This window comes from Scleropages formosus, chromosome 6 (assembly GCF_900964775.1).
Source record: "Scleropages formosus chromosome 6, fSclFor1.1, whole genome shotgun sequence".
Lineage (NCBI taxonomy): Eukaryota > Metazoa > Chordata > Actinopteri > Osteoglossiformes > Osteoglossidae > Scleropages > Scleropages formosus.
In genome coordinates this window covers 2,574,977-2,585,058 of record NC_041811.1, presented here as the reverse complement: position 1 = coordinate 2,585,058, position 10,082 = coordinate 2,574,977, and the positions used below count along the sequence as shown (strand labels likewise).

At 49.9% G+C, this 10,082-nt stretch overlaps 1 protein-coding gene across 1 annotated transcript in view; it reads left to right on the top strand.

Annotated features, from left to right (window-relative positions):
• Nucleotides 1–3,947: 3,947 nt before the first annotated feature.
• LOC108923595 (transmembrane protein 132C-like) overlaps nucleotides 3,948–10,082 on the top strand; it is a 69,394-nt gene continuing 63,259 nt past the window's right edge. Inside the window, exon 1 of the mRNA XM_018734443.2 lies at nucleotides 3,948–3,986. The gene's annotated coding sequence lies outside the window, so the exon portion shown is untranslated. The remainder of the gene's footprint in view (nucleotides 3,987–10,082) is intronic.

Sequence of the window (10,082 nt, the reverse complement as noted above, 5' to 3'; positions counted from 1 at the left end):
CTTCTGTCCTTCCATGGAACACGGTGACCTTTAACCTCAGAGCACCGCATAAATAACTCAAGCGTGAGACTCGGGGAAATAAGTTGTTTACCAGGATTTTCTCTTTCAAGTCAGTTGAAATTTGTCAGCGGCACTTGAGTGCTCACTGCCAGCTGTAACTGGTCCTGTCAGTGGAGCCCAGGAACGTGACAAGCCAATTTCATAGGACGAGAACCCGAGCGCCGTTTGACATTTCCAAAAGTAAATACTCACAAAAAAAGAGTTATTTAGCATTTCTCTGTCTCTTATTATTATCCAGCGTAAACACGCTTTGCTCATTAGGTATTCTGTACAGTCCATAGCACTCGTTCCACAAAACATCCTCTCGCACCCGAATCACGACTGTGTCTCGATAAAAAGTAAAATGTGTTGAAAAATGAAATGAATACGTTGGAGCCAAAATGGTACCAGCTGTTGATGATTGTTTCTGTCACACTTCTGAGACCATGATACAGACCTCAACTCCATGTGTGGACCAGGTGACCTGTTTACTCCATCTATCCATCCTTTTATGTCCATTCATCCATGCATTCGTCCATCTGTCCATCCATTCGTCTGCCCTTCCATCCATTCATCCAGTCATTCACCCATTTGTCTGTCCATCTATCCATCTGTCCAGCCATTTGTCCATCCTCTCTTTTATTCATCTACCTACCCAACCATCCATCATGTATCATCCAGCCATCTATCCAGTTAACAAATTGTTTATTCATCCATCCAGTATCAATCACTGCTTTTCTGATGCAGAGTCAGGGAGGTCCTGAGTATATCCTGGAAGCACAAAGTGTGAGACAGAGTATGTCTTAAGAGACACGTCTTTGGTCTGTGGATGGAAAGTAGACAGAACTTAATGGGCGTTTTGCTCTGGATTTTTGTGCCACCCCCCCTCCCCCAAACCAGTGCCCTGTGCCCCATGCTAATTGGGTCTTAATTACTTTCCAGCTAATAGTGTTTCATCGGCAGATGTCGTGTGCCTGCTGCTACCGTCATGGCACAACCAAATTGGGCAAGATGAGGGCGGAATGGTACTTGGCTCTCATGTCCACCATGACCCCAGACTGGCCTGAGGGTGGGGCACCATAATGAGAGCACGCAGAAGCACACCTTTGAAGTTGAGATGTCACTCCTGTGACGGGAGAAAAGGTTTCTGCGCTGATAAATGTTAATTGGAGGGCGATAACCGGCGGCGTGTTTGCCATTGACAGTGGAGGGAGGGGTGTGTGCAGAACGCTTCCATCGGAAGTTCTCACTGAGGGACAGGTCCTCCTGCACCACTGGCCCTGGTTGGCAGAACTGGAAATGTAATTTAATTTTGAACGAGATGGTGATGACATGGAAGGGTCATTTATTAATGTAATTGACACTTCATACAAATCATCACATGATATTAATATTGCAGTTAATAGCAGGAAACACACTGATGAGGACTGTGTGTGATTTTTCGTTAGGTCAAACACACCCTCTGTGCCCTTTTTCAAATGGGCTGTGAATTTCTGGAGTGTGGGTCACTTGGGGGCGCTGTTGATCCTCAGAGCAGCAGTAAGAGCCCAACAGGTTGCATGAATAAGTAGTGTACGTATGTGTGGGACATCATGGGCCGGAGACAGCGGTACCTTGAAGGGTTTCTGCAGATCACTGGACCTTGAGGGCATCAGCAGCAGGCTGTCTTTCGGGAATTAGTGCTCTAGTACATTAAATACGAGTGTGAATAGTCTTTTGTCCACGAAAATATGAAAAACTTTGGGTTGAAACGCAGTCCTCTGGGTCCAGCGATGTCAGTGTTTTACAGTGAGACATGGTCGCAGATTAGGAGTGACGTATCTGCGAAAGAACGTATGTCGGGGCGTCGTACAGGCGGGACATCTATGTCCACAGCAGATGATCAGGTGTTTAGGGATGTTCCTTTACAGTTAGAAGGTCGTGGGTTCGAGTCCCCTCCGTGCTCCTGCTATAGTTAATACAGTAAGAATATAATCATGGCGTAAAGCTGGTTCACTGACACTAATAGCAAGTTAGTCGCCTGTGGAAAAAGGCAGATGAATACAGATTAATAGTAACAAAATATGTTTTCATTAAAGGACCATGGCTTCTTCAGAGCGCTCCATCAGGCTGTTAAAATCGATCAAATGCATGTTGATTAATTCATGAGATATGCGAAAATAAGGGCGATCACTGTGACAGTGAGGTGCTTGTTGCTGATCTGTGGCACTGTTATTTTTACCATGATTAAACCCTGATTACCACGCCTGCTTTGCGGAGGAGAGGCTCTAGAGCTGGGGTTGTGAAGTTGTCATGCGCTCGGTGAATGAGCGCGCTCCCGGCCGTGCACCCCAGGCTCCGGCGCGCTCCCGCTCCGTGCCCGCACTCCCCTGCGTGACTCAGTCCCTCATTCCGCCGCAGCCCGGTGAGGAGAGAGGAGTCCAGGAGCAGCGCTGGGTTCGCATTTCAGCACCTTCGGGAAGTTTGAGGAACTCCGGCGGGAGACAATGAGACAGTGAGCCGAGACGAGCTGTAGAACCAGGAGGACGGGGGACATCCGGGTATGGACAAGAGTCCCACCTAGTCCCCTGGACTAGTCCACGTTGGCGATGTCACACAGCTGCTTGTGAGCTCGTCCTGGATCCCTCTTCGCGCCCCTTGCATCCGGCGCGTCCACTGTCCTCCGGGTCCAGGTGGCCCTTCCGACTGTTCTGTGTAAGGACGCGGAGGGATCGCGGTCCGAGCTGCCCTTTCTGATCGGTGGCGTGAACCAGACCACCCGCGGAGCTCGCAGGAGCGCCTCTGTCCTGTGGAGCCCACCTAGGGGGGGTAGGAGCGCGAGGGCAGGAGACACTGCAGCGGCAGCGCTTAGAGGAGGGGGAGGGTGTCCACCTCCTGACACAGCAGGTGCCTCAGTCCACTGCTCATTTAGTTCTTCTGTCCAGCGGTCCATCTGTCCGTCAGTCCACCTGTCCGCAGGTCTGTTGGCGCGTGCCGAGCGCATCGCTTTACGCGCGGCTCCGCGGGGGAGTCGTGGGGGTTCGGTTCGAGAATACAGGACAAGTTCTGTCCTCGAGTCGCGGACTCGCTCCCGCGTCCTCCCTGTACGCAACACACCGACACCGCACGATCCAACAGTTATTAATTCATCGGGAACATTTTTAGAAAAAGGAGCCGCGAAGGGGGACATTTTCGGTCTCGTTCGGATTACAAATCAGGACGTGCGAATAACTGGATTTCTGCGCTGATGTCAGCGAGGGGAACTTGAAGACACGTTGAAGGGGTTCTGCTTCCACTTCCCCTGGGCAGCGCCTTTGTCCTAGTGGACAGCATCTTTTCCCTGATGGACAGCACCATTTGTGGCAGGACAGCTCGTCTCTCTGTTGAACAGCACCTTTCTCCTGCAGGGCAGCACCTTTTTAAAGCTGGACAGTGTTTTTTAGTGGCAGAACAATTGATTTCTTCTGTTGGACAGCACAATTCTCTGGCTGGACAACACCTTCTTAAAGCTGGACACCGATTTTCTTCAATTGGATATCGCTCTTCTCATGCTGGACAGCATCTTTTTCTAACCGGATAGCACCTTGCTCCTACTAGACACCACCTTTCCCCATTGGATGGTGCCTTTCTCTAGCTAGAACGTGCCTCTCTCCTGTTGGACATACCTTTTCCCCACTGAACTGGGCATTTGTCCTGTAGGACAACGCCTGTCTCCAGCTGGACAGAGCCTTTCTCTGTTGGACAGCTCATTTTCACTGCTGGACAGGGCATTTGTCCTGTGGGGCAGCGTCTTTTTCCAGTTGGACAGAGACTTTCTCCTGTTGGGCAGCACATTGCTCCAGCAAGAAAGCACCTAGCTGGACAGCGCCTTGTTGGACAGCGCCTTACCCCTGCCGTGTCTGATCGAGGGCAGTGCAGGATGTCACGTCTCCGCTGTTTCAGGTTCCTTGTGGCTCTTATTTGTTTTGGTGAGTACAGTCACAAATGGAACCAGTTCTCTGAGAGAATTTTCATATGAGTATAATAGAGCTCGTATGGAATCACATCCCACCAAAGTTAATTACATGTCAATTAGGAGACTCTATTAGAGGCGAGATGATCCTTCTGCTCCTCACTCAGCATGTTCTTCTTGAGCACTAATTCCATTAGGTACAAATGAATGATCTCGTCATTTAGAGACAGCAAAGAGCTCATTACAGAAGGCTCTCTGCACTCACACAGGTTCTCACTCAGGTGGGACAGAGGACTGTGTCCCGGTTGTGTGCTCAGCTCCCAGGAGGCCATAACATATACTGTGGTTTTGGCAGCAGGTATTTCAGTGGAATGATGGAGAATTCCTGAGCATCCAGGTGAGTGAATGGGCAATAAGAGGGATGCAGGCTGGGGGTGGGACTCTAGGAGGATAAAGAGGAACCTTAATAGAAACTCGAGCTGTAACTACATGACTGACAGTTGTTCAGTGAACTGATCACTGGACTGGGCACTGAGATGAACACCAGACTGGTCGCTGGGTTCGTCACTGGGATGGCTCTAGGCTGAACACTGAGTTAGGCACTGAGATGCTCACTGTGCTGATCACTGGGTGGGTCATTGGGCTAGACACTGTGCTAGGCACTGAGATGTGCACTGGGTTGGTCACTAGGTTGCCTGTTGGGTTGGTCACTGGGTTGAACACTGAGCTGGGCACCGAGCTGGGCACTGAGCTCATCACTGGGCGTATCACTGGGCTGGGAACTGCGATGAGCACTGGGCTGGGCACTGGGCTGGGTGGGATGGACCTCAGCTAGCAGGAGCTCTTCAGCCACTGAGAGCCCTATGACTGGATGTTGCCTCTGCTCTTCATGTCTTCGAGGAGGAAGACACTACCTCATTTGCACATTTTGGAGAGATGGGCCTGTCCATCCTGGGGTCAGTGTGGTTTGAGATACTGTAAAGAAGCCATGGTCCTCTGGGTTAAGGAATGGGACTGTCAGCTGCGGTCACCAACGGGTTCAATGTAATAATCATTAGTGTGGGCACTATGTTCTCAAAGAGCTACCATGTAGTCATGTAATCAGAGCTACAGGGCAGGTCAATATGGTCACTAAGAGCTGAAAGGTGGGTTGTGTGGTTGCTCAGACCTACGGGGAGATAAATACAGTCATACAAGAGCTACAGGAGAGGTAAGTGTAGTCAGTGAGAACTAGAAGTAAAGTTGATACTGTTACTCTGTGCTACAGTTGATATGGTTACTCTGATGTATGGGGTGGTGGAGAGGGTGTGTGATCGTTCAGAACAACAGGAGAGATTGATCTAGCCACACAGAACCATAAAGGAGGTTGATACGGTCACTCACAGCTTCAAGGAATGTTGATACAGTAAGTCAGATCTACGGGGGACGTTGATACGGTCAATCTGAGTTGTATGTAGTGCTTTGCTGCAATAGGGCACTCATGAACCGTGGAGAGGGCTCTCAAAGTGTACAAAGTCACCTTTCTGCACTCTTATAAAACCACCACTGCTATTATCTCCATCTGGGGCTTTGAGTTTTACTGTACTGCTGATATAAAACACTGTTTATAACGGTGAAAAAAACGCTTGCAGACTGGTAAACAGCCTGGGTTCATCTACTGATTGGCTACCCCTCATTTGTCCCTCATTTGGGCCCATTTGTTCCTTTGCCTCGACCAACAGCTCGGCCATGTGGTCATGATTACGGGTTTGAGTGGCCCATAGTGGCAGTGGGGGTTGATTACCCGGAGGAGGGGCGGTAACGGTATTAGCTGCTCCTGTGAATGCAAGGTGGACTCTCCTGGTCACTGAGAGCGACTCCAGGGAAAGAGGTGACTGGATTCCTTTTTGGCATTCCAGCAGGGCTCCCCGCACCCCGAACAAACACTCTTCTCAATGGGGAGCACACTTAGGGTCATTATCAGTGCGATGTGTTCCACCTCAGCATGCCTGGGCTTTTTAATCACCTCGCTGTGAGTCGAGTTACGGTGGGGGGGGGGCTGATTGCTGCAACAGGCAGGCTGGTCCTTCAGGAGACTGCGCAGCGCTTTTGGAGCGTATGGATCATGCGTCTCTCACCGAGACTTACTGTGCGAGGACTGGTGACTCTCCTGGGAAAGACAAATGGGGCTATGTTCTCTGCCTCCCACCTCATCAATGACAGAACATCCATCACCTTGAGTTTCCGCTCCCAAGGGGGCCCAGGGCTGTGTGTGTTAGGCTGGAAATTTAAAAAAAAAAAAAAATACCAAGAACATGTGCCATTATGCTTGTCAATTACCTCTGGGTTAGTGATGCACTTACCTGTCCCTTTACACTGGCGAGAAAGTCCTCGACTGTGGGGTGAAAGTGTACCGTATGCTAATGAGCTGGGGCCTCAGAAGAGAAGGCTATGATGGGTTTATCAAGGACTACTGATCCCACCTGTCCCAGAATCTACGAAAGCTGTGTTCGTTCCTGCGTTGTGATCGATTTTTTTTCCATTCAGCTCTCAAATTGGCCAGTGGTCCGACATCAGACATCTTCTTTATAGTGATTGTGACTTACTTAAACTCCTCTAAGTGGGTAACAAGTCCATCTTGAGTGCGTCCCTCACGCACATGGCCCCTCTCTGAAGTCCTGTGACAGGAATAACAGCTCAATTTCTCCTTAACAATAAATCAAGCAAAGCGAATGCTGCCGTCACTTTCTAATGAGCTCCGTTATTATCCACAATCTGTTGCAATCAAAACGATCTGCATGAGATGGCAAATAGAAACCCTCTCTTTTTATCCTCTCTACTAATATTTTTAATTTGGGATATTGGCGCGTTCTGGTGCTCGACGAGCCGCAGAAGTTCTTTTGAAAACGGAACGGGAGGTTTCTCTGATCCTCATCTAATTGGTCGCTGTGCCCTCACGCACGCTGTTAGTGGCTCTGAAAAAAACCCCGTTTGCACTGAATGTGTTGCAAGCCTATAATTTTCGTTTAAATTAAAAGGAAATTGCGAGGGAATGGATGGATGGCGAGTGTGTATGTGCACGCAAGTGCGTGTGTGTGGTTACTGGGATCAGTCCCCCCGCTGATGTCTGTGGTTACGAGGAGCCCGAGTTGCAGCAGAGAACAATCACCCCTAACACTCAGATCTCCCCTTCATCCTAAATGCTGCTTCTTGTGGTAAAGACGGTCATATTTGAATAATTCACTTTCATTTCAAGGCGCTAAAGACGCCAAAGCTTTGTGGTAAACAAACGTGCCTGAGATGGAGCCCTTATCACGCAGGCCTTTGCCGGAGAGTGTGCCTTTCCAGAAGGAAACACACTGCTTTTGCTTGATGGAGATTTCCAGTGGGGAACAGATGAGTGGGTGGTTATACCTGGTACTGACTGCGGTGGTTGGCATCAGCAATTAGCAAATGTTGCACTGCAGCAAGGGGGTACGGTGGCGTGGTGGCGCGGTGGGTTGGACCACAGTCCTGCTCTCTGGTGGGTCTGGGGTTCGAGTCCCGCTTGGGGTGCCTTGCGACGGACTGGCGTCCCGTCCTGGGTGTGTCCCCCTCCCCCTCCGGCCTTACACCCTGTGTTACCGGGTAGGCTCCGGTTCCCCGTGACCCCGTACGGGACGAGCGGTTCTGAAAATGTGTGAGTGTGTGCACTGCAGCGCCACATGGTGGGCAGTACTAGAACTTACTGACCATATGATGTAGATATCTTTCATTAAAAGCACAGTTTCATTGTATAATTTTGATTATTCCCAGCCTCATGTAACAAGGCCAGCGAGCAACGAAAAAATGAAAATGTTAGACACAGTGGATAAAAACTGGTTGGTCTCTATCTGCCTGACTACTTTGGGTTCGTCTGGTATCCTGGCTTTTTTAGAGGTGGCGCAGGGACTTAAGGTGGTGCATCGCAGGTCCTGAGATGCTTGTTCTGGTGCATTGTCTGTTACCAACAACCACTTGTCCCGAGCAGGTTCGCAGCGAGCTGGAGCCTTCCCAGCAACATTGGGCGCAAAGTTGAAGGGGTGGGTACATTCTGGATAGGACACCAGTCCATCGCAAGGCACCAGGCAGGACTGGAACCCCGTACCTGCCAAACAGCAAGGCACCAGACAAACCTGCTACGACACCACACCCCTTGCTTGGTGTGGTGTTTGAATCCAGTTCACAGTGTGTGTGAGAGATTTGCATGTCATCCCAATATTTTAACCCGAACATCAGTACTAAAGAAGGCCGTCATAAACCACTTCCAAACCAAAACCCCGCCTTATAAAGAAAACCACTCAAGTGATCTCTATGAGCACCTACCCTACCCTGCCCTTCCTAGTAGTGCTGAGCAAACTGCTTTGGCTGAACCTGGCCGTTTAGATTAACCTGTTTAATATGTTTTAAACATGGCAGATTAAGGTTGACCTGGTCATTCAAGTGTCTGCCTTGGCATAATCTGGTTGTTGGGGTTACCTGACTACTGTTCCTTTCATAAGCATTGTGACTAGTGTTGATGTGTCAGCTGCCAAGCTGTTGTAACCACCTTAGTGCCCCAGACCTCTGGATACCATGTAGCATGAGCTCTGCTCTTCTGGGATCCTCCTGTTCCTCCAGGCCCATGACACCCACATCACACATCTTGCCACAATGATTATGAATCAGGCTTTGCAGTGCATTGGAGACCTGCCTTTGCTCATCTGTTCAGACACTCAGCCCCAAACCTCAAATGTCTGATCTTCAGCAAAGCCCCCTGACCCCCCTGGGATTTGGAGGTCAGAGGTCACTGCAGGTATGCTTCCAGTTTTCTCTTTAGCAACTGAGGCTGGAAGGCGTCGCAATGAGTGCAGTTTTTCTCTGACAGACTGACATCCACTAATGTGCAGTGCAATACACACACACACACACACACACACACACACACACACACACACACACACACACACACACACACACACACACACACACACACACACACACACTTTCTGAACCACTTGTCCCATACAGGGTCACGGGGAGCCAAAGCCTAACCCGGCAACACAGAGCATAAGGCTGGAGGGGGAGGGGACACACCCAGGATGGGACACCAGTCTGTTGCAAGGCACCCCAAGTGGGACTCGAACCCCAGACCCACCAGAGAGCAGGACCCGGTCCAACCCACTGCACCACCACACCCCCCGGTGCAATTCACTCTTTCTCTATTACTTATTCACTGAACAACAAGATGCTGGCTACATGGGGACTCCTAGTTCTAGTGCTGCTGCAAAATTTTGGTACACGCATTTGGTCGAGGTGCACCTGGCTTAGGGATTCCACCATCATTTTTAACACTGGGTGGAACTACTTGCTCGGCTGTGAGTGCAAACCCTCTGTAAATCCGTACTGCATCATGTGACAAAACCATCCCCAAAGGCGCGCGTGTGGGAAACGGAGAGGAGGAAGCATCACCAATGTTCCCATTGGGAACTAATGTCCACCTGAACACAGTTTCACCAACCAAAGCTCACTGCTATGGTGGACTCTTAACATGTCATGCTCATTGGTTACTGAGTAATGGTCATTGGTTACCGAGTGAAGCTGATTGGTTACGGAGTAATGCTCATTGGTTACTGAATGAAGCTCATTGGTTAGAGTGATGCTCATTGATTACTAAGTGATGTTCATTGGTTACCAAACAAAGCTCATTGATTATCGAGTGAAGCTCATTGGTTATCAAGCAATGTTCGTTGGCTACCGAGTAAAACTAATTGGTTACCTAGCACTCTTACTTCTTTAGTGATGCTCATTTGTTACTGACTGATGGTCGTTGGTTAGCAAATAATTCTATGAATAGCAAAGTCAGACATTTTGGTTACTGCACCAGCTCGTTGGAGAGTCTGGGCATTGGCAGACTGATGTGTCGGGTGCAGTGGTGCAGCGGGTTTGACCGAGTCCTGCTCTCCGGTGGGTCTGGGGTTCAAATCCTGCTTGGGGTGCCCTGCGACAGACTGGTGTCCTATCCTGGGTGTGTCCCCTCCCCCTCCAGCCTTGCACCCTGTGTTGCCGGGCTAGGCTCCGGTTTGCCATGACCCCCGCTTGGGACAAGTGGTTTCAGACAAGTGTGTGTGTGTGT